Source organism: Magnolia sinica, chromosome 4, assembly GCF_029962835.1.
Source record: "Magnolia sinica isolate HGM2019 chromosome 4, MsV1, whole genome shotgun sequence".
Lineage (NCBI taxonomy): Eukaryota > Viridiplantae > Streptophyta > Magnoliopsida > Magnoliales > Magnoliaceae > Magnolia > Magnolia sinica.
In genome coordinates this window covers 107,112,794-107,139,723 of record NC_080576.1, presented here as the reverse complement: position 1 = coordinate 107,139,723, position 26,930 = coordinate 107,112,794, and the positions used below count along the sequence as shown (strand labels likewise).

General features: G+C 43.9%; 1 pseudogene; it reads left to right on the top strand.

Moving 5' to 3' along the window:
- Positions 1 to 7,663: 7,663 nt before the first annotated feature.
- LOC131243690 (G-type lectin S-receptor-like serine/threonine-protein kinase LECRK1) lies at positions 7,664 to 9,405 on the top strand (annotated as a pseudogene).
- Positions 9,406 to 26,930: the final 17,525 nt, after the last annotated feature.

Genomic DNA, 26,930 nt, shown 5'->3' with positions numbered 1-26,930 from the left:
ATTCATGCACATGTGCACGATACAGAGGCCACAAACAGGCGGTCCTGCGACGTTCAAAATGATTTTTGGCTTGATTTCTTTTCTGGGCCGCGTCAATGGACGTTCAAAACCACCCATTCTTGACTGAAATTTCGTCCTGAATCTAATGGACGGGGTGGATTTCCCTGAAAATACCTCTGTGGGGCCCACCGATCACGACAGTGAAGAGGTGCGAAAGCTTTCGCACATTCGCAAAAATCTGAATTTTCAGGTGGTTGTGGCTCACTATCTTTCATCATATGGTAAATCTGAACCGTCCATCATGTAGAGCACTCAAAAACGTCCTAAGGGATGGTGTTTCTTTGAAAATTGAGCGAGGAAAGTGGTGAGTTTTGAGACACTGAAACTTGGCTGCGAAAAGTTGCACTCCGTTTCCTGCTGCGACTCTGCCACCGACTCCAGCCTTCCAGCAGCTATAAAAGGAGGTTGTAAACATGAGAGAGGGGGGGAGATGATCTAGGGCAGCCGTGGAGGCACCTTTCGAGCTTGGACGTGGGAAGAAATAGAGAGAGAGAGGGTGGACGGCCATCAGCGTGGAGTTTCCCTTTTCCTTTTCCTCTTTAATTTCTTTCTTTCTTTTGATCTTTCAAGAGACTTTAGTTGATCATGTCTATGGTTGGTTGAACCACTTAACTAGGGCTAAGAGGTGAAGTTTGTAGCGTGATTAAGATGGTTATTTTGCTTTAATTCATGTTTTATGGATTCTCTTGGATTTTAGTTTGATTATGAAGGTATACTTTTAGTTTTTAATGGTTTGTTGTGACTTAAATTACAATGGATCTGCGATAGCTTTAAGTATGTTTTTCATTATTGAGATTGTGAAATTAGTAAGACCCGTTGTTCACCATTGTCCCATGGGCATGGTAGGGTGATGGAACCCTTCCTAACTTTCACAATTCTCTTATGATTGGCCGTGAGATTAGTAAATCGCTGTTATTTGCCATCATCTCCTGGGCATGGTTAGGTGACGGGATCACTTCCAAATCTTCACCAATCTTATCTATTGATGATTAGATCCATAAGAAGTTTAGAGATCTGACAAATCTCTTCTTACCAGCTGGATAAGATAGGACTCTGATTCCAGCTGTGTCCTTGAATTATACAAGGTAGCTTCTCAATTGCTACAAGTGGATCATTGGCAACCTAGCTCTCACCTTTATTTTTATTAGTTTTTAATTAATTTATTTCACAATTATTCATCAAATTACACTCGATTTAGATTTCATCTCATTCTAGTTCTAGCTCTAGTTAGTTTCAAATTACGTACAGGTATCAGTCCCTTGGAATTCGACCTCGGTCTCACTAAGTTTATTACTACATCACAACCCTACACTTAGGGAGTGAACAAGTTTTTGGCGCCGTTGCCAGGGACTGACGGTTACGTTTTCTGAAATTAATTGTTTGTAGAATTAGGTTAAGATTAGGATTTTACTAACTTTAGGTTAAAGTTTTTTTTATTTTTAGAAACTAACATGTTTTCCTGTCTTGTAGGATCCTGACATAAACTTCTAATTTGGTAATCCCTTTCTAAATTCTCTACTTTTTCTATTTTTAGAATTAGGGTTTTATTTTTTAGAAAATTTCTAATTCTAGGCTTTCTTTTTTAAAAATTTTCTATTTTCTAACTTTAGATTTAGATTCTTCTTTTAAGTAACTTTCCATTTTCTAGTTTTAGAAATTTTTTTATTCTAGGATTTTTATTTTTTATTTTTTCTGTTTTTAGAAACTAATTTCTTTTATTTCATTTTGCAGGATTTTAACATATGATCTTCAATCTGGTAACTTCTTTCTAACTTCTCCTCTACTTACTTTCTATATTGCTGTAGGATTTTTCCTTTAGGATTAGACTTAGAGTTAGGGTTCTACCATGGAAGCGTGGGTACGTGCATATGCTGAGATGGATAGGAGATATTGGGGAATGCCTGAGGGTTATGGAATTCAACGTATACCTCAAGATTTCTCTCCATCGAGAACCGATATTGAGAATCGACTAGAACGTTATGTTCCATCGGTTAATATAGGGCCGTATACGATCGTAATTATGGGAATGAGGATTATTATCAACTATCATATTTTCCCATGTATGATCAGTATAACTATAACCAGTGGAAACATCAAAATTGGAAAAATGAACCAATAACATGTTATAATGAGTATTCTCTTGGATACCCTACCTTTGAGACCCAACCAGAAACAATCCAAGAGGATTCATTTCAGCGTAACATGGCCTGTCTTGCGGAAATTAGAAATCATTAGAAGCGCTTAATTCGTGCCTTAATAAGGCAGAGGAGGCTCATTCATTCCAGCCACAATTCATTTCAGAAATACAATGCGAGGAAAGTGATCCTAACTCGCTTTTAAAGAACTCTGGAATTACAAATGAGTTGGAGTCCATTAATGAACATATGGTTCAATTTCCCGATGAGGCGATCTCGATGACGGTTCAAAGGAATGGTCAAGAGATGTGGTTATCTTTTAAATACAATGATGATAACACACCTTCCTTACATGACACACAGGATCTCAGTGATAAGGTAAATGTTAGTTTATTCGAACCTCAACCCATTCTAGGTATAGAATGTGAGAAAAGTGATCTCATCCCAAATGTGCACTACACTGAACTAGAATATGATGAGTATTGGGATGACGATCCTGAATGTGCAGCCACAATTCCCCTAGAATTAATCTCAAGTTTGGTCCAGGTCAATGATCGAGAAGTACACGAAGAGAACGGTCATAATGAGATACTCCATTCACCTGACATGTCTGATCTAAAAGTGGATGAGCTCCTTACAACCGACCCTTCTATCTCTCGTGAGATATATTTGGACTACGCCCCTGAATTGAATGATGATATGATTTGGAAGATGGACGAGTTACTTGATATGACTCTAGAATTTAAAACCACCCAGTCGAGGCCACCATCTAAACTGTTAAATGTTGATAATTCAATGCCTTTTCTGAGTAGTATCAATGAACATAATCCGCATATCGATGTTTCTTCTACTGACCCTTAATTTGTCTGTGCAGGGCTGGAGCAAGAGAGTGTACCTCCATTTACTTTTAAGGACGATAGATTCCTTGGGCAGATCATCACGAGCTCTAATGTGGAACATAAGTCAAGCTCAACTAAATTTTCCAACTCTTTGGATGATTGCTTGGCACACTTTGCAGATTCAAATGATCCTATGATAAGAGACATAGTGAATGCCTTGCAAGACAACATCTCGGTAGTCATCACTGACCGAGAGAACCGTTACTCTGAAGCCCCTTCTTCCATAGATCCTGAATGTTTACCATTAGGGAAGGAGGAGCTGAAAATTGAACCGAAGTCTACTACTTCGGAATGTGTTGAGACTACACGACTTCCTGAAAATTTTTCTCAATTTGATCTACTTGTAGTCTCTAATTCACCATGGGATACTAACTTTGAAACTTTTTCTAACACAGGTGAATCATATATATTTTGGATACCTCTGACGAATCAACGGCAAATTTTGAATGAGGTACATAAGTTTCTCTGTAAAGTCAAGCTCCAGAGCATCCAAACTGATTGCAAAAATGGCTTTTGGATGATCCTGTTGAGGAACTTATCAAGATATTAGCCGGAAGAAGAACCTTATGGCATGATCGAGTAGTTTTTTTCCTACTTTCATATGACTAGGGTGTTTGCTTTATGCTATTCTAGGATAGACGGTTTTACACCATTAGGTTAGTTTGCTTTCTGCATTGTTTTTAGGATAGTTTGTTTTCGTGTCTTCACTCTCGTGCTGACCGGCTTTCATGCTGTGATCTCTATGGAAAAGTCTCTCTCGATTCATTATCCAGGTACTATCTTTATATCACTTTTCATTTACTTTCGATGTCCCATGTGCATTGCATGTTCATATCTTTTACATTGAGGACAATGTAGATTTTAGGTTGGGGGTGGGAGATCAGGTTACCTAATCAGTATTTTCTTAGTCTTTAGCAAAAATTGTGAAAATTTTTAAATTTTTCTGGACTTTCTTGTGAATTCGAAGTAATTTTGACGGCTATCTTGGATTTAGAATTACAAGATAAGTGATGTTGGTAATTTTATGACTCTTGGATTCAGTTATTTGTTAGATTTCACAGTTAAGTTCAAACTGTTAATCCATGATTAGAAAAACATTGATTGAGTCATGATTTCACAAGACACATCTCGCTTGCACATTAAGGTTTCAGTTTGATACTGAATTGTAACTTAGTAGTCACTAAGCATGCAAGGAACCAACCTAGAAAATTTGCCCATCATGATCAATTGAAGAAAAAGAAATACCTAAAAAAAAAAAAACAAATACCTTTGGAAAGTGTTGGGCGAATAATCTTCACCATAGGTTTGCTCCCTATAGGTGTAGATTTAATTCCCCATGGATGATATGTGAAAAGGGTTGGGTGTACGATCTTTACCATAGGTTTGCTCCCGATAGGTGCAGATTCGATTCTCCTCTCCCTCGATGGAAAAATCAAAAGCGGGAAGAATGAAAAAGAAGAATTGTAAGGCAAGTTCTAGTTTAGGTTTTGAGTGTCCTGAATGCTCTTTTGATTATCAATGTTATCATAGAAATTATCTATTGGATTTCTCAATGATGATAAGCCGAGATTTCATTATACACTCATGGTACTCATTGTTTAGAATTGTTCTAATTAATGCATAAATACTTTAAACTTGATTATGAAATTTATTATGCGCTTTATTCCAGGAGGAAGTAATGCCCAACATTCATGCATCCTAGAATTTTCGTATCTAGATTGTTTTTCAAAAATCATTTGAGTTCATAGAGATTGTCCTATAATTCTCAACTTATTTTTCGCATACTTTGCTCGGGACTAGCAAAATGCTGGTTGGGGATTGTGTTGAGGGTCAAATATTGCATATCAGACCCCAGTTATTACCTTAATTTACGAACATGATACTGTTTAACGCCTTATTTTAATCGTATTTGTGTTGCAAGGTGGATTTATAAGCGTAGACTGAAAAGGGTACTAAAAGCATAAATTTAACGCTCAGAATTCACCAAGGCAAGGTACGGACTCCATGGGACCAAGATCGATGGAATTACACGCCAGGGATCCGCGAAAATCGAGAAAATTGAAGCTCAAGTGGCTCAAAAATTAATCATCCAGAATGCAAGATCATGGGGTTCTCACAATCCGTTCAGCTCGAAACTTCATACATAGTCTGAGGGCCATAAATTAATCGTACACATCAAATTTTAGCCATTGGATCATTGTGAAAGTGGCCTGACGGACAGATTAGCCCCTAAAATCTTAATTTGGGGCCCGCCTGATATCTGGATATACTTAAATTTCATTGTCAATGCCTTAAAGTGGATGGGGAAAAGGATGGACGGAACGGATTTCTCACAAACATCACAGTGGACCCCACATGAGGGTGTGCATGCATACAATGCATGCACATGCGAGCCGCACTGGACGGTCAGCCCGGTCAAAGACGGGCTGACTCATCTCTCCTTCTCCTTCTCTGTTTCAAACAGCGGACGCACCCGGTCCGCCGGTTTCACATAGTGGGGCCCACCCCTCATCCAAATATTTCATCTAGCCCGTTCATTATGTACAGATGGAGGGTATTAACCACACCTAGGTTCCCTTTTGGTTCTATGCATGCACTGAGGCAATCTCTATCGTCAAACGCCAGATGGACAACGGAATAGAAGATCATGTGGGCCAGACCAAATCCAATTCAAAAACATTCTTTCATGACTGGTTTTTCGAGGGGAGTTCAATGAGCGGTTTGGATTTGTCAAAATAACACTAAAGTGGGCCCCACCAACTTCACAGCGGAAGCTTCCGCGTCCCTATTTCGCACCCGATGAGAGTCCATTTTGTGGAAGTTTGTGGGCCCCACCCATGGCCTGTCCGACCAATCTGATCCGTTCATCGTGTAGAAGGCCTCGAATACTATAAAACCTTGTTGAAAGTTTACACCCATTCATGCACATGTGCGAGATACAGAGGCCACAAATAGGCGGTCCTGCGACATTCAAAACGATTTTTGGCGTAATTTCTTCTCTAAGCCGCGTCAATGGACATTCAAAACCACCCATTCTTGACTGAAATTTCGTCCTGAATCTAATGGACGGGGTGGATTCCCTGAAAATACCTCTGTGGGGCCCACCGATCACGACAGTGAAGAGGTGCGAAAGCTTTCGCACATTCGCAAAAATCTGAATTTTCAGGTGGTTGTGGCCCACTATCTTTCATCATATGGTAAATCTGAACCGTCCATCATGTAGAGCACTCAAAAACGTCCTAAGGGATGGTGTTTCTTTGAAAATTGAGCGAGGAAAGTGGTGAGTTTTGAGACACTGAAACTTGGCTGCGAAAAGTTACACTCCGTTTCCTGCTGCGACTCTGCCACCGACTCCAGCCTTCCAACAGCTATAAAAGGAGGTTGTAAACATGAGAGAGGGGGGGAGATGATCTAGGGCAGCCGTGGAGGCACCTTTCGAGCTTGGACATGGGAAGAAATAGAGAGAGAGAGGGTGGACGGCCATCAGCGTGGAGTTTCCCTTTTCCTTTTCCTCTTTAATTTCTTTCCTTCTTTTGATGTTTTAAGAGACTTTAGTTGATCATGTCTATGGTTGGCTGAACCACTTAGCTAGGGCTAAGAGGTGAAGTTTGTAGCGTGATTAAGATGGTTGTTTTGCTTTAATTCATGTTTTATGGATTCTCTTGGATTTTAGTTTGATCATGAAGGTATACTTTTAGTTTTTAATGGTTTGTTGTGACTTAAATTACAATGGATCTGCGATAGCTTTAAGTATGTTTTTCATTATTGAGATTGTGAAATTAGTAAGATCCGTTGTTCACCATTGTCCCATGGGCATGGTAGGGTGACGGAACTCTTCCTAACTTTCACAATTCTCTTATGATTGGCCATGAGATTAGTAAATCGCTGTTGTTTGCCATCATCTCCTGGGCATGGTTAGGTGACGGGATCACTTCCAAATCTTCACCAATCTTATCTGTTGATGATTAGATCCATAAGAAGTTCAGAGATCTGACAAATCTCTTCTTACCAGCTGGATAAGATAGGACTCTGATTCCAGCTGTGTCCTTGAATTATGCAAGGTAGCTTCCCAATTGCTACAAGTGGATCCTTAGCACCCTAGCTCTCACCTTTATTTTTATTAGTTTTTAATTAATTTATTTCACAATTATTCATCAAATTACACTCAATTTAGATTTCATCTCATTCTAGTTCTAGCTCTAGTTAGTTTCAAATTACGTACAGGTATCAGTCCCTTGGGATTCGACCTCGGTCTCACCGAGTTTATTACTACATCACAACCCTGCACTTGGGGAGTGAACATGTCAGACATTGATCACTCGATCGGGCGCTTTCGGCTGTACATGCAACTGGACTCAAGCCTTGTGTTGTACCCAAAAGACACTGGTGACAAAGTTGCGGATTCATATTGGTCAACAGGGACTTTGAACACAGGAAACATCTTGAGACTACATCTCTACCAAGATGGCATCATGTACCTAGTGAATGGCAGTGTCTACAATATAAGTTTTGTGGCAAGACGCACCGTTGCTAACAATGGAAAAGCCGTCTACCGTGCGACCATCGACATTGGTGGGATTTTTCGCCTGTATTCGCATAGCTTCGCAACGAACGGTACCTCAACAATGACGACTGATTGGGCTGCCTTGTCAAATAAATGTCTGGTGAAAAATTTCTGCGGATATTACAGCTACTGCACTTTGGTGGATAACCAACCTGATTGCCTTTGTCTGCCTGGTTACAATTTTATCGATCCTGAACAACCGTTCAAGGGCTGCAGCAGAAACTTCAGTGGGGAAGGTTGCCTGAGCAAGAAAGAAACTTTCACATATTCCATTTTTACAATGGAGAATATGTATTTCGAAGATTTTTTTTTATGCTATTTCATCGATGCAGAAAGAAGACTGCAGAAAAGCTTGTTTTAGCGATAGTAGTTGCGAGGCCACAAATTTTCAAAATGGGTAGTGCAAGAAACTTATGCTTCCGTTGAGGTATGGGAGAGCAAGCGGATCAGACTCAACTACGACTTTCATCAAGGTGGGTATCAAAAGTCCTGTGGATCCAAACACTAATTTCTCTCCAAATGCAACGAGTACGGTAGATGGTGAAAGCAAGAAAGAGTTACGTGTGAAGATTTTAATCGCAGGTATAATTCTTGCCACGTTTTCAGTTTCCAGCTTTGCTTTTTCCGGTTTTCTTATCTACAGGAATCGAGCACAAATATATAGAAAGATGACAGAAAATAACAATTTGGGCTTGTCTGAGGAGATTGTTCTGCGATCATTTTCTTACAACGAGCTCGTAAAAGCAACAGACAATTTCAAGGAAGCGTTGGGAAAGGGTGCATTTGGAACAGTTTATAAAGGGACCTTATACAACAGCAACAGAACGGTTGCTGTTAAGCGACTTGATAAAGTGATTGAAGAAGGAGAAAGGGAGTTCCGTAATGAAATGAGGGCAATAGGGTGAACTCACCACAGGAATTTGGTGCGATTGCTTGGGTTTTGTGATGAGGGTTCTGCAAGGCTTCTGGTTTATGAATACATGAGCAACGGATCACTTGCAAACCATTTATTCAAGGCCGAAAGCCAACCCGATTGGAAAGAAAGAGTGAAAATTGCATTAGCTGTTGCTAGAGGGATCTTCTATCTACATGAAGACTGCGAGCCCCATATCATCCATTGTGATATAAAGCCTCAAAATATACTTATGGATGGTTTTTGGAATGCAAAGACATCTGATTTCGGGTTGGCAAAGCTAATAATGCCAGATCAAACAAGAACCTTTACTGGTGTGAGAGGGACGAGAGGGTACTTGGCACCTGAATGGTACAAGAACACGCCGATATCAGTGAAGACAGATGTTTATAGCTATGGGATTGAGTTATTGGAAATTATATGTTGCAGGAGGTATATTGAGTTAGAGGTTCCAGATGATGAGATTGTTCTCACTGACTGGGTTCATAGCTGCTTTGTGTCTGGAGAGTTGCATAAGCTTTTGGGAGGAGAAGAAGTGGAAGGGAAGATTTTGGATAGGATGGTAAAGGTGGGGTTGTGGTGTATACAAGATGAACCGGCCCTTCGTCCTTCCATGAAGAATGTGATTTTGATGATGGAAGGGAACATGGATATACCTATTCCCCCATCTCCGATTTCATCCACGAACATTTCTTAATATGTATGCTTCCTTTAAAAATGCGTTGGTGTTTTTATCAAAAAGATGCTGTCTTTCATTAAAATCAATGTAAGTTCTAATTATACTTGCAGTTTCAATGTTGTTTCTCATGTGATTTTCTTTATCCTCCTGAAGAGGGTTTTGTTTTTTAGACGCACGCACCCACACCCCACACACACCACATGGGCACTTGATCCTGGTCTCTGTGTTAAAACTCTTGCGACTCTACCACTGAGTCATGAATGGAGACCTCCTCCAGACGAGTTGTTTGGGTTTAAATAGAACCAATGTTCTTTAGTTGTAAAACCCAAGTTAATACGACCATTCAAATTCTTTCAATATATATATATATATTGAAAAAGGATACAGCATGGATTAAGGGAGGAGAAATTTACGACTGGGGACCCACCTTTTATCCAGCGGTTTTTTTTTCGAGCAATACAAACTTAAAATACGCACTTGGACCTCTTCGTACGGCCACCGAATTTGAGGACGAAAATACCCCTGCCTTCCTCTGGCTGGCGTGCAGAGACGAGCGCTGACGGACGGTCTGGGCGATGGGAACTCAGGTGGGGCACACTGTGATGTTTGTGAGAAATCCTCCCCGTCTAAGTTCATTCATAGGGTCACAAAGACCTGGATGAAGAGGAAAAACAAATTTCTTAATGATCCAAAACTTCTGTAACCCCTAAATGGGTTTCAATAGTAGACGTTCAATTACCCACTGCCATTTACAATGTGGTCCACCTGATAGCTAGATTTGTCTTATTTTTCATCTCAAGCATTAATACGAGTTCTCCAAATAGATGGACGGTTTGGATATAACACATACCTCATAATGGGACCCACAAAAATCGGTGGGAATTAAAACTGGGAAGAAAGAAAAAATGAGGAACCAGTGAGTTGGGGTCGACCGGGTTGGGACCTGGCTATGGCTACTAATTATAACCGTAGCTATAACCGTAATGCTATGCACCTTTTTCTCTTTTTTATTTTTATTTTTATTTTTTTTATTTTTTACATGAAGAACTTTTTCTCCCTTACATTTTTCTCTAATACATAATTATGTAAATATGTATATATAAGTATATAAAAATATTTTTCTATCTTTTAATTCATTTCTTTGTCTATTTATTTTACAAGCATATTTCCTAAACTAGAATGTTTTTTGTTCTTTTTTTTTTTTTACACATGCACACACACCTCTATGCACTCACATTAGTGGAATTTCACCACGTATGGATACTCGAATGCTTGACCGGGTGTTGAAACTCATAAGAGTCTACCACTCGAGCAAGAGTAAGAATCCTAAACTAGAACGATTTACTTACAGGGAAAATTTTGGGAAAAATTTAGTTCATGGTGCGACCCATTAGACGACTGGCCTGGATCACCAAACCATGCGTCACAGTTGAATAAACTCAAGACCCGAGAGTACTATTCATATTATCTTGTCAACGATCATATTATTCCTCTCCAAGTTTTACTATTGGCTTTGCTTTTCATGTTTAATTGAATAGGTAGGAAACCATTAGGAACTCACAATCATACGGTTAATTAAAAATGTGAAAGCAATGAAGAAAATTAAAGAACACAATTATTTATGTAGTTTGTCATGAAAGTGATTATGAGATTATCAAGTAGAGTTAACCATATGAAGATTACGAGTAAATGCTGTGAACGCGTCATTTTTTGTGTTCTCAAACCCTATTTCAATTGGGAGCAGAAAGAAAGATTCAGACCCCAAAAACTCCAAAACAAAAGTTTCATCCAAACAAAGAAACTATGTGGTTTATACATAACGAAATCACCCATGAAAATTAGCGGGGCAAGCATGAAAATGAGCGGGGCAAACTGAAATATGAGCGGGGCAAACTAAAAAAACAGCGGGACAAACTAGAAAAACAGCGGAGCAAACTGAAGAATGAGCGGGGCAAACTAAAAAAACAGTGGGGCAAACTGAAGTATGAGCAGGGCAAACTAGAAAAACAGCAGGGCAAACTGAAATATGAGCGGGGCAAACTAGAAAAACAGTGGGGCAAACTGAAATATGAGCTGGGCAAACTAGAAAATTAGCGAGGGAAACAAGAAAATCAGCGGGGGAAAATGAAAATGAGCGAGGGAAACTAGAAAATCAGTGGGGAAAACATAAAAATGAGTGGGGCAAGCATGAAAATGAGCGGGGCAAACTAGAAAATCAACGGGGCAAACTAAAATATGAGCGGGGCAAACTAGAAAATCAGCGGGGCAAACATGAAAATCAGCGGGGCAAGCGTGAAAATGAGTTGGTCAAGCATGAAAATGAGCGGGTCAAGCATATGAATCGTCATTTTTACAAACACAATTTTGCTATTTGCCTGTGTCATATATAATTGCTACACCTACATATGAATCGTCATGCTAACAGTGTGTAACAATAAAGCCCATTTTCTCTTCTTTTTTAGTGCAATACTGACTAAAATATGGAAATCTCACGATTTGTTACTGGACACTTTTGGTGTCCTACTCAAAGCTATTAAAAGAGGTTCAATGCCATTGGCGAACCGTCGATGACATCAAAGTCCCATGGAGAAAATCTGAAAAATACATGTTTAGTTGCTAGAACATTTTGGTTAGTTCGATAACATCAAAGATGTTCGATGCCATCGAAGTGTCATCGAATGTTTCATCGAACGATCGTATGAGATTTATTTCCTATTTCGATTGTGATTCACCTAGATGCCATGCATATAATATATATATATATATATATATATATATATATGGGTGTAATCAAGAATGTGGGGTATCAAGAGCTTTCTAATTCGTTCGTAGGGTTTCAAGCTTATAGCTTAGGTGATTCAAGACTTGTTTGAATCGGGTAATCTCTATCTCCTGTAATTTTATTATTTTGTAGTGAATATATGTCGCTTTGTGCCTTGATACATCCTCAGTGGAAGTCAACCGACCAATGAATTGTTCTGCATCACCCAAAAATGTCTCCTACTTGTGAAAATTAAAAACTATACATTCTGTACAAAGATGTGGACCACTGTAATCAAACCATTGTACAAGGACACCAACAAAGTGGATAGTCAAACACTATAGTTTGTACTCTTTTCACTACGGTACAACTCATACACATGATAAGGACACTACCTATTTCACGTGTATACCAAAATCTAATATATAAGAAGGACTACATATCAAACACATGCATCATGAATTTCTCCATCTTCTCTTGTTCTAAGGCCATCCATACATTATCACCTCCACCTCTCCTCACCCCAATACCATCAGAGAGCAACAGCACAAACTCATCCATTCCACTCACAACTGGGCCACCATAGGTGAGCCTCCCATACCCAAAATTCAACTCATGGAAGGGCAGCTTCCACCAAGCTGACACATAAAAATTCTCATCTAAAATGGAAGGGACTCCTCTATAAACCTCTAACCAATCCATTACTGATTTCACATACTCATCTGTCACCATCTCTATTGCTTCTTTCACCTTCTCAACACAAAATCTCAAAGACTCCTTGTAAGACCCGTGTCCTAATCCGTACTGTTCCGTTAGCTTCCGCGATCCTTCCGGTCAAACTCCGGCAACCTTCGCACTGTATTCGGTGTTTGCGCATGATCCTAAGACAGGTCCCGCGCACCGACGTCGGCTTGGTCTGAAAGTTATATCATAGCGACCGCGTCGTCGCCGCGGTTCCAACGCCGTGACTTGCGCACCGAACCGATACCCAGGTAAGAAGATGTCGATCAGCGTTTATTCCGAAGAAACACCGCGCGTTGCGGATTTCGAGAGAATCTCTACAATTAGTCCCATCAATCAACCATTAAAGCACCCCATACCTCAAGTACAACAACCCATCTCCACCTTTTTCAAAAGTCCACCATTCTTTCCACCTCACCACTCCTCTTTTCCAAATTTCAACAACAACCATACACCCTTTCACAATTTTCAACCCAAACCATCCCCCATCACTCCATCACCCATCTCTTTCTCTCTCTCTCTCTCCCTTTACAACTATCTCTCTTATTCATTTTTTTCAAAAATCCAAATCCAAGAGAGAGCACCATACGTATGAGTCCCCCATGGTGAGAAAACTTCATTTGTGAGGTCCACCTTTCCCACCCCTTCATCTCTCATCTCAACCATCCATTTTTCATCTTCCTCCATCAAAGGGTAGCACAAGGAGCTAAGGAAGCCAAGGGAGCAAGAAGATCTAGCGGTGGGTGTTGGATAGGATAGTTTTTGATGTTTTTAAGATGGGCCAAGTGAGGCCAACCGATCAATGGTTTGGATCTCGCTTTGGACCCTATGATGTGGCCAATGGCCCACTTGGATCATCATGATCATTCCATTATGGGGCCATTCTCCATGGACCCCATCATGATGTTTACTTTCTTGCATATTTAAGGTCATCTAGACCATTTATTTTAGTGGAGAAAGGATCTCTACCGTTGGATTTCAATTCCATGGACCCCACATGTAATGGGATCCACTTGATGTATGATTTAGTGCAAGGGAGGGCCCATAGTGCCGGGGGTCCCTCCATCACGCGGTTTCACTCTCTATCTCTCTCCCTTTTTATTTTATTTTTATTTTATTTTATTTTATTTTATTTTGTTGTATGATGAAGAGGTTGTGTGGCCCACTTGAATGGACCCCACCATAGGGTATGTATTCCATCCAACTCACCTACGAGTGGGGCCCACTTTGTGTGTAGTATACACGCCATCCTCCATGAGGTGGCCCACATAAGCAAGGCCCACCTCTAGTATATTTGCAGAGTCCAGCGTCCAGGGACGCTGGACGTTTCATGGGAAATGTAAAAGAAAAGAAAAATTAGCTTGGTTTGGAGATGGCCCACTTGTGCAGGCTCCACCTTGATGTATGTATTAAATCCACACCATCCATTCCTTCCCTAAGCCCTTTTTAGGCGTTGACCTAAAAGATGGGATCCATCAGACCTTCAGGCGGGCCATACCGTGGCAAATGGAGGTTTGCACCATTGAAACCTTTCCTAACCCTTTTATACGCTGAAACAGGCCCAATATTGGGCTTGTTTTGACTGTCGCGAGGCATGGGAAGCCATTGGACGGAGCAGATCTGCAAGAGGTGGATCCCACCTGCAAAATCCATGGAAAAACGAAAATCAAAAAAAAAAAAAAACAAAACAGCAGCAGCTGCTGCTGCTGCTGCCTACGCACAGCGTCCAGCGGACGGACGGTCGGGTAGCCACCCACGGCTGTAGCCGTGGGCCCCACCTTGATGTTTATATGCTGTCTAAACCGTTCATCGGGTGGGCCACTATCTGACGTGGGCCCACCCCAAAAATCAGTCTGATCCAAGATTCGGGCGGCCCACATCAAAGGAAACAGTGTGAATTGGATTATACCGTTGGAACCCTTTTTGGGCCCACAGAAGTTTTGGATCAGGGTGAAATTTATTTTCACCCTTCATCTAGGTCTGCTGGACCTTATCAACGGTCCGGATGGGATATAAACATTATGGTGGGCCCCACATGGAGCCCACATTGATGTATGTGTTTCATTCCCACCGTCCGCCTGGACGGTGGGCGTAGAGCCACTGTGATGAGTGGTGGGCCCACTGTGATGAGTGTGTGGGCTCACTGTGATGTGTGCGTGTGTGTGTGTGTGTGTATATATATATATATAATATTATATTTTATATAATATTATATGTATTATGTATATATATATTATATACTATATATATATTATATACTATATTATATGTATATTTTTTTTTGAGGCCCGTGATTGAGGCCCACCTTGATATATAGGTAAGGCCCACCTCAGTACTTGTGACCCATGGTTGAGGCCCACTTTGATATATATATGAGGCCCATGGGTCGAGGCCCATTTAATATATTAGGGGCCCATGGGTCGAGGCCCATTTGATGTAATGGGGCCAATGAGTTGAGGCCCATTTGATGTGCACATGGGGCCCAATTGGTGAGGCCCATTTGATACATATAAAGCCCAGGTGAGTAGACCCATTTGATGTACATATGGAGCCCAACTGTCGAGGCCCATTTGACACGTGTAAGGCCCATAAGCTTAGGCCTATTTGATATGTTCTAAAGTCCTCGGGTTATAGCCCATTGCAATGTACATAAGGCCCATTGGTGCGGCCCACTTAATGAATATAAGGCCCATATGACTTGGCTAATTTGATGTATTTAAAGGCCCAATGGATGTACCTAAGGTCCATTGCAATGTGTGATCCCAAAATAACTTATGAAATGATATTTGTGGCAGTCGTGCCTTGGGAGCAATGTTGGTTTGACGTCCACATTGTAAGTGTAGTGTGGTTAAATGTCCGCATTATGACTTTCCCTTGGGCCCACTGTTAGGCCCATAGGTGTAATGTGTAGGCCGTCTAGGCCCATCTTCATTATAAACATCATCCACCCCATATAACATATTTAATTCATGATTCATGATCATATGCATCATACGTATGCTTGATATGAAAAATGACTGATCATAGCATAGCCTTCGGGCAGATTGTTTAGGGGCTCCCGTACAGGGGGTGTTGCCCTACATGAGCGCACGATATGCGCAGGATTTGCTGTATGACTGAATAGTGTGATTCATGCATTCGCATTGTGTGGTATAGTTACTGTACGCCCTAGCGACATCAGGGCCGTAGCCTCCACAGACGTATTGTGGTTGGCAGGTGTAACGCCCTGAAATTCGGGGGTCGAGCATAACTCAGCTCCCGAGTTCCAAAACATCACTTATGCAACATAATTAATGAATGATGTATGTTGACTGTATTAGCACATAAACATGGGATAGATTAAGCCAAAACACAGATATGATTCAGGGATAAGTGAATAAAGCAAGCGGAAGACTTATAGTAAAATATGTGTACAAGTGTAAGTCCCTGAATTACATATACAACCAGATCGTGTAAAAGTGTTATTTATCAAAATTATAAGTACAAGTTACATCATTTCAGTTCCCAAAATAGTAATCCCATAGATCCCGCGCAACAGACCGAGGCTCGCTAGAACCCGTCTGAAAACCGCATATAGGAGAAGGCGGCCTCGTCGTCATCCAGCTCCCGCTCTGCCTCGACGTCGCATCCACATCTGCAACATCGGGGCCTAAGACAGTCCGGTGGGTGTGCAACACCGCCCCATAAACGTGGGAGTGAGTGATCAACTCGGTGGAACAATAAGGCAATCTGGTTAACATGTTATCGCTTCAATCAAACAAGAATGATAAAGCAGACAATTAAATAAATCCTAAGTACTCTTATTAATGCGGTATGAATGCAATATGATGCGTGCCCTCACGCGTACACCCTCGGCGTCTTCATCTTACGTTACGCATGACATCGCCTCAAAGTGCGCCACATCTACAAAGCACATGCAAATGCGGTGCATGGATATGATTACCAAGTTGTTATTAGTCCATTTCACACAGCAGGATTGGGAAGCTAAGATACCTTCCTCATATCATCATCCAAACAGTGATCCATACTAGGGTCGTCAATCCTAGACATCTCATACGATCATATAGTTGAGGTCGTAGCAAAGGGCTCGTCACCAATCAATGCACGCCTTTCATGCCCTTACTACCACAGATCGGCTCGTCACCTCCTTGCGGTATCCAGGTATGCTCGAGGTCACTACAAAGGGCTCGTCACCAATCAATGTAGGCCGACAGCACGAATATAGTGTCCCATACCACCATAATCGGCTCACGAGTTTAGTTGCTCACTGGTCACTACGGGGAGGCTCGTCACCCCAGCGTAGGCCGACAGCTCGACCACGGTGTCCCATACCACCATGTCCGGCTCATGAGTCTTAGCGGATCAGGTACCATGGTTATTAGGATTTCACTGGTAAGTTCGGTACCCTAGATTCAAGCAGTGTGGCGTCCATACATGGTTAACATACACTGGACAATCGGGTTAGTTGACGAACTCGACTAGCACGAGCGCACGTTGAATTGAACGACATAGAGTGCGCAAACACTCCGCGTGGCCAAACCACTGCCGCCAACTCTAATACGACTCGGGTTCGTCTAATGCGTCTCACGTGGCGAAAGCAATCTCAACCACGACCAAAGGGTCAATTACCGATTTCCTGGACTAAGGCATAGTCCCAAACATCCTACACTACGACAGATATTCATATGGAATGTAAAACAGTAATGGAACAACCACTCAAATCATGGTGCATACACATCTGAAGAATATCAACTTAACATAAATGTAAGCATAGGAATGCTTGAATTTAAATAACTTGGAATGTAAATGCATAAGGGAAATCATGCGCATCCATAGAAGTATTGAGAATCACTTCTCAACGCCTGCATTTAGTGTAATCAGTTACACGTAGATCATGCATTTCTACAAACACTTAGCATTCATGGAACAACATACATGACGTATGTTGAAACACATGCACTTAGACATTTCCTTTTCCCAAGGAGTTGTCATACATGCATCTAGCATACATACATGACCAATAATCATGGCAAGCACAAGTGCGTATTTTATACGTATACGGTACTTTATAAATACACTTAGAATACACAAATCTCAATATAGCACATGCATATCAGGAAAGCAATGCAAACATAACATTTGACATGTGAAATCTCATCCATAACAAGAATAAATCACTAACTGGGATTGAAAGCCTTGAAAACCATAACCTATACACTTAAAGTCCGCACCTTAAGCGAAGAAAGAACCGCCGAACTGATTTAGACGAGTTGTCTTCGTCAACGGCGCAAGAATACCCTAAAATAAGGATAGAAATGAGATACAACAACACCAAGTCTAATCTAAGCTCTAACACAGGTTAGGGTTAGGTTAACTTACCCCAAAAGATCTCAGAATCGTCAGAGGAACGATTCAAAGTGAAGGTTCAAAGGTGAAGAAGAACAAGGAAGAATCAAGATGATTCACCAATCAATCTCTCTCACTAACTCTCTCCTTTCCACTCTCTTTCCAAGCTAGGGTTAGAGAAAATTCGTATGGAAATGAGAGCTAGGGTTTAAGGACTATATATAGGCCTTAAAATGATGGAAATAACCCGTGGTCAAGGTATACTTAGGTTATAACCAAAGTACGCCTTTCTCGATCCAACGAAGCACTTCGGTGGGCCTATAACCACGAAAGGTCGGACTTAAGCTCACCGACCATGGATCTAGGTCGGTGAGTTTTCGTACCGACCGGCTCTTCGAGATCGGCCGTGGCGGACCACACTCAATTCAACGGTCACGGAATCTCGATCAGTCCACAAGCACTAGGATATGCCTGGGCCAACCATCCCGATCGGAGGGTGAAATTGGGTCGAAATCCAACGGATTGAGAATGCTTAAAATCGTCGCGCAAGCGACACGACTCGAATTTCATAAAAGCTTATTAAATTCCAACCGTTCTCACACTCTTCACTCCGAACTCAACCAAATCGACCTGAACATCAAATCGACTTGATTTTCGAGGTGAAGACCAAGCCCAACTCGGTGACCGCAATTAAGATCATCGCCATCGGACTTTCGGCGCGCGGCAGGTCCGATCCGGATCTTCCAAAAATTCCCGAACAACTGGATTTAGCGATGGATCCCGGATTCCGAGTAACGTAGCGCTCACTAATCTGCACGTTTAGAGCCATGCAGATACAATTTAAAGTGATTGATGCGAATTTCACAAGCAATCAAGTAAAGCGCTAATTACCCCAAAAACAACTACTTAAGGAAAGATTAGCACAAAAATTTCCAAGGTCGTTACAATCTACCCCCCTTAAAGAAAATTTCGTCCTCGAAATTCATACCTTCATATAAGCCTCGAGGATCAGAGGGTAGGTCTTCTTGACCTCCAGATTCCCAAGTAGCCTCTTCTACGCCATGATGCGACCATAACACCTTCACGAGAGGGATAACCTTGCTACGCAGTACCTGCTCCTTTCTATCCAGAATACGTGTCGGTTGCAGTACATAAGTGGCATCCTCACTTAACTGCACTTGCTCCCAACTGATAATATGCGAAGGATCAGGAACGTACTTCTTCAGCATAGAGATATGAAATACGTTATGCACGCCCGCAAGAGGTGTGGGCAAAGCAAGGCGGTAAGCTACCGCTCCCACTCGATCCAGAACTTGAAATGGACCAATAAATCTCGGCGTCAGCTTCCCCTTCTTACCGAACCGCAAAACTCCCTTCATAGGAGAGACCTTCAGAAAAACATGATCTCCCACTACGAACTCAAGCGGTCGACGCCTCGTATCCGCATAACTCTTCTGCCTGCTATCTGAAGTCGACGTCGAATGATGTCAACCTTCTCTCAAGTCACCTGCACCAACTCGGGGCCAAGCAAACTACGCTCACCAATTTACGCCCAACAATGTGGTGCTCGCACGGCGACCATACAACGCCTCGTAGGGAGCCATGCCGATACTAGCCTTGAAACTATTATTATACGCGAACTCGGCATGAAGACAATCATCCCAACCGTCTTTGAAATCCAAAACACAAGCTCGCAACATATCCTCCAGGACTTGATTCACGCGCTCCGTCTCGCCCATCTGTTTGCGGATGAAACGCAGTGCCTGAACTTCGATTTCACACCCATTGCTTCTGGATACGAGTCCATAAGATAGATGTAAAACGCGTGTCTCTATCGACACAATCTCCAGGGGAATCCATGTCGACGCACTATCTCCTTGATATACAACCTAGCCAACTCGTCTGCAGAGTAAGTGACTCGATCGGTAAGAAATGCGCCGACTTCGTTAATCGATCGACGATCACCCAAATAGAGTCAAATCCCTTTCTCGTCCTCGGCAACCCGGAAATAAAATCCATAGAGATGAAGTCCCACTTCCATTCTGCTATGGGCATGGGTTGCAGCAACCCAGAGGTCGGCGATGCTCTGCCTTGACCTGCTGGCACGTGAGACAACGAGAAACAAATTCAGCAATCTGGACCTTCATATTATCCCACCAATATGATCTCCTCATATCCTGATACATCTTCGTGCTACTGGATGCATCGCAAGCTTAGAACTATGGGCTAACTCGAGAACCTCACGCCTCAAGTCAGGGATGTTAGGAACACATAACCGCCACGAAAACGTAGGCCCCCATCGTAACTAACACTCCAGTCGGAGTTCCCATCTGTACCAACCCGCCGCCTCATCTTCACCAAGAGCTCATCATCTGCCGAGCCGCAACGATCCTCTCGTCGATAACGGGTACACGAATGTGTGCGATAACCTCATACGGCTCAACCACCGTAAGCTTCGCTCAAAATCGCGCACGAACTCCAACATCTCCCACTCTGCTATCATCACGGAGCCGCAAACTCCAAAGCCTTCTTGCGACTCAACGCATCCGCCACAAGGTTCGCCTTACCAGGATGGTAAGAAACATCGAACTTGAAGTCCTTCAATGTTTCCATCCATCTGCGCCTCATATTCAAATCACGCCGCGTGAAAATATACTTAAGGCTCTTGTGGTCGCAAAAGAGCTCGAACTCCTCACCATAGAGGTAATGTCTCCAAAGCTTTAATGCGAAGATGACATGTGTTATTCCATGTCGTGCGTAGGGTAATTCTCTTCGTGTTTCCTTAATCGACGCGAAGCATAAGCAATCACCCTTTCATTCTGCATAAGGACACAACCTAGACCAACGCGAGAGGCGTCGGTATATATAATATACTTAACCCCTTGCTCGCAATACTAGCACAGGGGCGGACGTCAACTTGTCCTTGAGCTCCTGAAACTAACTCCGCCTGCTCACTCCAAGCAAACTTCAAATCCTTCCGGGTCAGCTGCGACAACGGTCTGGCAATCTTCGAGAAGTCCTGAATAAAGCGTCGATAATATCCTGCAAGGCCAAGAAAACTCCTCACCTCAGTAACTGAACCAGGCTGCTTCCAGTCCTGCACTGCAGCTACCTTGGCAAGGTCGACGGCTATACCTTCCTTGGACACCACATGTCCCAGGAACTTGACTTCCTCTTTCCAGAAATCACACTTCTTGAACTGTGCGAAAAGCTGATGCTCCCTAAGAGTACCCAAAACCGCTCTTAAGTGCTCCTCGTGCTCTGCCCGGCTCGCCGAATAAATCAAGATGTCATCAATAAATACAATGACGAATCGAAACAGGAAAGGCCGAAATACCCTGTTCATCAGATCCATGAACACGGCCGGTGCGTTCGTCAGACCGAACGACATCACAAGGAACTCATAATGACCGAAGCTGGTCCTGAAAGCGGTCTTCTGCACGTCCCCATCCTTGACGCGCAACTGATGATACCCTGACTGCAGATCAACCTTCGAAAAGTACCGTGCCCCCTTCAACTGATCAAACAGATCATCAATCCTGGGCAAGGGGTACTTATTCTTCACAGTTACCAAATTCAACCTGCGATAATCAATACACAATCGCAAGGAACCATCCTTCTTCTTCACAAACAGAACAGGTGCTCCCCAAGGAGACACACTGGGCCGAATAAAACCCAATTCTAGCAAACCATCTATCTGCTTCCTCAACTCCTCCATTTCACTCGGAGGCATCCGATAGGTGGGTAAAGAAATGGGCGCCGCACCAGGCATAAGATCGATAGCAAAATCAATCTCACGCTGAGGAGGTAATCCAGGAATCGACTCAAACACATCTTCAAACTCCTGAACTACCGGCGTACTAACCAACGCCGACTCGGCCGAACTCTCCAACAGAGAAGAATAAAAATCAATACGAATAGGGTAACTGACCTGAACCGGGAAAGTAACAGTCTCGCCCTCAGGTCCATGGATCGTCACTGATCTCGCTTCACAATCAATCTCAACTCGCATCCTCGTGAGCCAATCCATACCCATAATAACATCGTAGTGATAAAGCGGTGCGACTAGCAAATCAACACGGATCGATCCACTTCCCAGATCGACCAAACAATCCATACAACGCTTGCCCAAGGCAGAGGACATCCCCGTAGCGGTAGTAAGCGTCACTCCATGCATAGGAACAGATCTCAAACCCAAACGCCTAACTGCCGCATAAGAAATAAGAGAAGTAGTGGACCCTGTATCCACTAGCACAGAAACGGGAATACCTTCTATATGCGCTGTCACCTCAAAGGACCTCGGCACCAAGTCAGACATAGGGCTTCAGCCGAAAGCGCATGAACACGAGCTGCTGCGATTCGCGGAGGAACCATGGGCCGCCGAGGTGGCCTGAAACCGAACTGCAGGTCTAAGGATGGATGAGCTGGCGCCGATCGAAGAGGAGGAGGAGAAATAACCGAGGCATCGGACGGCTAACCCTCTGCGGTGGAGTAAAACCACCGCTCGCATACGGGAAAAGCGAAACGGTCCAAGTGCCCAACCTTCCCACAATAAGAACATCTCAGATCAGCTCTCATGAGCGGGCGGCGCCGAACGCCTAGGAGGAGAATCAACACGCGGCCTCTTGCCAAGGAAAGGTGCACCATGGAAATCCGGTCTCGGCCTAGGAGGCATCGGTGCTCGCATGCGGGACGCTCTATCTCCGTCTGCTCTGCTCGCAAGGACATGCTCACTAGCTCCGCATATGAAGAAATGCGGCACAGGAAATCTTCGATCGGATCTCAGTTCGCAGACCCTCAGTAAAACGCCGCATCCTCATCGGTTGATCGCCCAGATCAAAGGAACATACCGCCCCAACTCGCAAACCGGTTCTCATACTCCGTAACCGACAACCCTCCTGGCGGAGGCGAAGGAACTCACTCTCCTTCTCATGTCGATACGTCACCGGAAAATACTTCTCGTGGAAGCGTGCCTCAAACGCCCGCCACGACCACACGAAGTCCTCCTCAACACAGTGCGAAGCACACTGTCCCACCACAAACCGGCCTCCTTCTCAAACATGAAGGTGGCAAGCTCAACCTGCTCGACCTCAGAGCAGTGCAACGGCCTCGGCATCTTAGAGATGCGGTCAATCCAATACTCGGCCTCCTCGGGTCTATGAGAACCCGCAAAGTAGGAGGTCGCAAGCGCTGGAATCGCTCGAATGTGCTGCTGACTCGCACTGGCGCTCCCGGATGGAGGCATAGGTGAAACAGTGGAGTCGCCCCTACCGACTGAGCAAAGATGCCAACCATGGAGGAGAGGAACTCCTGCTGCTGCTGCTGCTGCCGCTCCCACCGCCGTCGGATGTCGTCATCTGCTCAAACCTATCAACAGGAGAAGCGAGAAGAAGGTGCATGGCTCGGCTCAGAACCGAGGGTGTGATGGAGGAGCCATAGGTGTCGACCCAACACCGACGCAAGATGGACCTGTGTGGATCTGACTCGCTATCGCTCAAGGGAGGAACCCCGACAAGCGATCAATCAGAGAAAGACGGGCCGAAGTCTTCGAACCCTTAGGAGGCATCCCTACATTAAATCAAAGGATGCAACCTGTCAGATTCTAAGTCACATAATCCATCCACACAACAACAACACAGCACAACACCAAAAACAAACCACATGCATTCCATTAACCAAAATCGTCGCAATACAAGTAGTGCAGCAATACATGAATCACGACTAGGAAAGCATGAAAACAACAACATCTAACACCTCAACAACCACAACTACTACAACCACTAACAGCTACAACACTACAACAACACCAACTACAAGCCAACAACGGCCACACACAGAAAGAAACACCAAACAAAGCAAAGACGGCCACGACGATGCTACTCGTCGGAGTCAGGAGACGGAGGCGGAGCACCCTTATCCTGCAAGCAACACAGGATAGACTTCAAAGTCCGGGACATCTTCTTGAACTTGTGCTTAACCAAGCCTCGAAGATCCACCATCTCCTGGCGTAAAGCAGCTTGCCCTTCTTCAAGCCGTGTAAGACGGGCATCTCTGGCAACCGCCCTGCTCTTGCACCACAGGAGGAGAGCGATCACTCGAATCTCGTGCCTCAATCTCTTCCTCGTCTTGCTCGCTTCTTCCTCGAGACTCCGCACCACCTTCAAGATAACTCTCATCACCACTCTCGGACCCGGCCTCACCCTCGCAGGCAAGCCGACTCGAACCAACCTCCATCGCCTTAAGGGTCCTCAAGTTGATATGGCGAACAGGGACCGGCTTCTCAGCTCCAAGCCTATAGCCAAACTCATGTGCGATCTTGCAAATGAGGCGGCCAAAGGGAAGAGACTCGGTCCGTCTACTCGAACGAGCGATGAGAATAATCTGACGCAGGACGTACGTCGGCACACACAACTTCGCATCCTGCCCCACCTGATATAGAAAATCTACCATCAGGCGCGTACACTCGCTGCGATTGCTCCACCTGGGATACACATTGAACGTAAAGATGTGGTGAAGCAAACGGAAGTCGTCCGTCATGTGAGAAGCCAAAAGACTCTTATTCGGCTGCCATTCGACCAGACGACCACACAAGGATCGGGTGCGACGATCCCTCTCGCGCACTGTTCAAATTCTTCTCGCTGGCATGCACTTCCCCAAGTGGCACCTTCAAGAGTCGGGATATCAAAGCAACATTGACAATTCCAACTCGACCGCTACCACAGGGAATCTTGAACTGCAGAGGATCCAGCGAAGGCTCCAGAATGTTGGCATAGAAGGCCCGAACAGTGCTAGCATTCGCGCGATACTCGCCTTCGAACAAGGGACCCCAACCAGCCCCTTCTAGGCGCTCCAACAAGAAGAACTCACCAAAGAACCGCAGATCAACATGAGCCTCAAAAAGGACTCTACGCCCCTCATAGACTCCATGCGACAATTCCGCCAACAAGGTCCTACTGACAGGAGCTCGAGGATCGAGGTCCCGCTTCGTCTGGAACTCGCGCGTGGCGGACGTGCTAGAGTCGGCACCTCTCGGCCTCCGTGCACGGGTTGGGCGGCTCGGCCCGGCTTCATCCATCAAGGAAAGAAGGGAAGAAATGGAAAAGATGGCCGTCACAATCTCAAAGAGGGCCATGAGAAATGAGAGAAAGAGAGAAATAGGAAGATGGTGAAGCTTCCACACAACTATGAGCCAAAAAGGGAATGAAAGGGCTCAAATGAGAGGGAAAGATGGAGAAATCAGCAATGGAATGGAAGATTTGAGAATGGAGTGATGGGTTTGCACGAAAATGGGAGGAAGATGAAGATTTGGGAGAGATTTGAGAGAGTTTGGAGAGGTTTTGGGAGGAAAGGAAAGCTTGGAGGTGGGTGTTGTGAAGGAAATAGATGAAAGGAAGGGTTTTAAAATGAAAACCGTGGAGGGGTGGGCCACACAAGCCCCATGGACGATCGGCCCGCGTCGGCCAGCCGACCGGCGATCCCTCGCCGAACCGGCGATGGCATCGCCGGTCTCTGGACATATCGGCGATGCCTCGCCGATTTGGCGAGGTCCTCCTGGTCCTCCTTGGTCCAAATGATGTGGTCCCCCCCCTGGGTCCCACAGAAAATGCCCCGATTGGCCCCTTGTGTAGTTTGAAGCCTATCGGGTCATTCTGACAGAAATCTGGTTCAACCGGTGATTTCTGGAAGGTTTAAAGATGAATAATGGGAAGATAGACCATCTACACTCATTAATAGAGGGTCTAGGAAAGATTTCGGGTCGCTGTGTGTGATCAGGTAGGAGTACAGACTCGATCTCGGCAAAGGTTTTCAGGAAACTTTCGCCGATAGAAACTACGGAGCACAAACACAAAGCGATGATAGACCCGCACCCAATTACACTATAGTGGCGACAACGTGCGGTGTGTGACCATAACCCAGGTCCGGTTTAATCCAGATCATGCTTTGATACCAACTTGTAACGCCCTGAAATTCGGGGGTCGAGCATAACTCAGCTCCCGAGTTCCAAAACATCACTTATGCAACATAATTAATGAATGATGTATGTTGACTGTATTAGCACATAAACATGGGATAGATTAAGCCAAAACACAGATATGATTCAGGGATAAGTGAATAAAGCAAGCGGAAGACTTATAGTAAAATATGTGTACAAGTGTAAGTCCCTGAATTACATATACAACCAGATCGTGTAAAAGTGTTATTTATCAAAATTATAAGTACAAGTTACATCATTTCAGTTCCCAAAATAGTAATCCCATAGATCCCGCGCAACAGACCGAGGCTCGCTAGAACCCGTCTGAAAACTGCATATAGGAGAAGGCAGCCTCGTCGTCATCCAGCTCCCGCTCTGCCTCAGACGTCGCATCCACATCTGCAACATCAGGGCCTAAGACAGAGTCTGGTGGGTGTGCAACACCGCCCCAGAAACGTGGGAGTGAGTGATCAACTCAGTGGAACAATAAGGCACTGGTTAACATGTTATCAGTTCAATCAAACAGTAATGATAAAGCAGGACAATTAAATAAATCCTAAGTACTCTTATTAATGCAGGTATGAATGCAATATGATGCGTGCCCTCACGCGTACACCCTCAGCGTCTTCATCTTACGTTACGCATGACATCGCCTCAAAGTGCGCCACATCTACAAAGCACATGCAAATGCGGTGCATGGATATGATTACCAAGTTGTTATTAGTCCATTTCACACAGCAGGATTGGGAAGCTAAGATACCTTCCTCATATCACCATCCAAACAGTGATCCATACTAGGGTCGTCAATCCTAGACATCTCATACGATCATATAGTTGAGGTCGTAGCAAAGGGCTCGTCA